Here is a 3,403-nt window from a genome sequence, read left to right on the forward strand (position 1 = left end):
AGACCTGTGTGCAGGGACACCAGCCAAGGCACCCGAGGGGGACCATCAGCTGCACCCATCCTAGAATTCCACCTCTCTTGATTTCCATCCTCCCTGCCTTGGTGGTAGGGAGTTCAGGACCTCCTGCCCTTAGTGAGGTCCTGCCTGCAGTCCAAGGATTGCATGTGGTTGTTTCCTCCCACAGCCATGAGTGCCCTCTGCTGAGCCCAACCTCCCCACGGCCTTCTGGAACAGCTCCTGCTCCTCTGAGCTCACAGCCTGGGCTCTCACCAGCCAGAGCCTTTCTGCATGCCTGCCCTCAACCTCTCCAAGCACTCTCCTTCCACTGCTGCCCTCTCCCTGGGGATGGCAGGAGGTCTCTTTCCCTCAGGAAGCTCCTGTGGAGAGCTGTCCCCTCCAAACATCCTCCTGAGCAAGCAGCAGCTCCTCAACCAATATAGACAAACCCCTGTGCAGGGGAGGCAGAGCCAAAGTGCAGGTGGTCCTGTGTCCATCAGGACCCTTGTGAAAGCAGGTCTCCCTTCTCCCAGCACAGATCCATGACCAAAAGCACAGAGATTCCAGCAAAGCCCAGGGAACTCACCCCACTTCCCAGCTTACCTGCAGTGATGTCACGCCGAGCAGCAGCGTCCACCCCTGGGGTGAGCCCTGGCCCGGAGGCATGGCCCATGGGTGACTATTTATTGACACCTCGGCATGTGCTCCCCTCCCCTCCTTCCCCCCAGGGCCGCCCACCAGATCATCACCCTCCATCTCCCCATCCCAAGGAAGGATGACTGGCTGAATGAGCCAGCCTCTGCCAACGCTGTGGCTGCGCTTCTGCCTTTCTCTTCCCCATTTCAGAATTTACACTGGCAGAGTTCACCGAAACAGGCACAAACTCAGACTTTAAGGCTTCTACCACAGCTGCATTAAATGCCTCAGCCTGCTGCTCCTGGAACAAGCTGGGGTGAAGATGTTGGGGTAATACTTTCCTCTCTAATATTTCAATAAAAGCTTCAGAATAAACATTCCCATGTGTCACCTGGCTCCTACCTCCCACCCTTTGCTTCCTCACAGGTGTCCTGGCTTTTCCTCAGGTGCTGAGTGTATCCCCACCATGTGTGTATCTCATGCTTGGTAATAAGATTGAGAGAGGAAGGTTATTTCCGGATATCTTAATTATTATAAGTCATCAGATATCAGCATTTCCTATCTGCCATGGCTGGCAGTTAATGTGCAACAGGGAAACTTCAGTTCCCACAGAAAAGGTCAGGAACAGGATCAGGAGAGCATGAATGGCCTCTGTGTCCAAGAACAGGAGTCAGGGAAGCTGTAGCACCAAAAATGGCAGAAATGGGGCAGGTTTGTTGGCAGAAGAGTTGCAAGTGGCACAAGCAAAGAGAAGAATGGCTCATGGGCTGTGCAGGCAGAAGGAAGAACCTTCTCAAAGAAGAGTTTTGAGAGCCCTCCAAGAGCCACATGGGAAAAGATGAATGGGTGAGGCCAAGTTACAGCAGGTAATTCCATTCCTCTAGCAAAAAAAAAAAAATGAGGAACGGATTATCTGACAGTCCTTCTGAAAGGAAAATCAGAATCAGCAGCAGGAGAGGAATTCCCATTTTAGTCACAGAATCCCAGAACAGTTTGAGGGGGAAGGGATCCAGCAGGATCATGGAGTCCAGCTTTGAGGTGAGTGTCCCACACAGGGATTGAGCCTGAGACCCTGGCATCCTTAGCACTGTGCTCAAAAGCACCTGAGTTTATCTCAGGGTATTTCAATCCTTAAATAAGACAAATCAGTCTCTACAATGAAGACAGACAATGCATGCAGGATAAGCAGAGTCCAAGTTTTCCTTCCCCTCTTTTATTACTTAGAAAGAGGGGAACCCATTTTTCACTCTGCTGGAAGAAAATGTTTTGCAACCTCATCTTGTGCCTTTCCTACGTCACAGCAATCTGAGGTTCCCACCACACACATGACCTGCTCCATCATCTCCCACAGAAAACCCCACGCCAGGAAGTGTGAAGCATCCTGGTGACACTCTCTTTCCTGGATTGCTGATCTTTTCCTTATAAGAATAATCATAATAGAAGGCTCATTTTAGCCCTGTGCATGAGGAGCTGTGTGCTTGCCTTTCTCACATCAGACTTCAACTGTGAAAGTGTCAGCACAGCAATTATGGGCAAGGAACTTCCTGCCAAAGTCACCCAGTCCTGGTGCAGCCAAACATGGTTCCACCTACAATTCCAGCTGAATTCCAGCTTGGCAAGGTCCTCCTGCTGGTTCCTCACAGCTGAAGAAGCACCTTCACTTCCCTGATCCCCGGCCCTTTGCTTCCTCAGACTCCTTTGGGGCTGGGGAAACTGCAGAGCAGGTTGGGTTTCAAGAGTGGTTTGGCTTCAAGGAGAGCCAAAGAGACCAAAGTGAGCCTGAATTGGTGGGAAGGAACCATTCAGTGCCAAACCAGCCTCCACCTCAGTTCTGGATGGAAGCTTCAGATCCCCTCTGGTCTCTCCAACTCTTCTCCTTAGCATCTGCCACTACTCAGCCAAGACTTCTCCCAAAACCCCCTTAGAGAAGCCCTGCAGGGTGTTTGTACCTAGAACTGACTGAGGAAACACCGTGATGCTGGGCAATATTTGCTTTAGGGATTACAAATGTCACCCAAATTTACAGTTCAGATAAACCAACCCCATGAAAAGATGGACATTTACAGAAAGGAAAAGTAAATTAAACCCCAAGAGGAATTTTGGGTTGCAGGTATCCCTGTAGTTCCTTGACCTGCAGACTGATGAAAAAAGATTCCCAACTCAGTCGGAATTGGAAATATTTTCCTAGGCTGCATGAAGAGTTCAGGGTTTTCCAGCTTCAAGACCATGGCAGAGGCTGAGCTCCACTGTTTCAGTGCAGACCTACCTACAGTCAGGAACATGAGGATGACCCAAAATTGATTTTTTAATTTCTGTTTCTCCACTGTACCTGCCAAGTCCTGGTCCAGAAGGGCCCCTGCTCCTCACCATTTCATGCCAGGCCATGACAGGAACTTCCCAAGGAGCCCAAACGCAACTGCAGAAGTTCAGAGGCTCTGCTTTACCACCACCTGTACCAGGAGGACACTGGCAGTTCAGAATAGGAAGCCTCATTTCCTCTGCTCTTTCATTGGAAAGGATGGAAAATCCTACACCTGCTTCTTTTTATTAGTTTTCATCCAGGTATTTTTCCTATCAAGTTTGTGTCACTTCAAGATAAAACAGTCTGAAGCTTTCTTGGGCAGTGCTGTCCTCAACAGCTCCTTATCCTTCTACTGCAGTATCCTTAAGGAAAAACTCAGCAACTCCCCATATAACACAGGGACAGACTTCCATTAGAACTAAACCAACAAATAAACCCCACCCCAAAAAACCAAGAGCTGAAGAAAGC

Source organism: Parus major, chromosome 9 (genome assembly GCF_001522545.3).
Source record: "Parus major isolate Abel chromosome 9, Parus_major1.1, whole genome shotgun sequence".
Lineage (NCBI taxonomy): Eukaryota > Metazoa > Chordata > Aves > Passeriformes > Paridae > Parus > Parus major.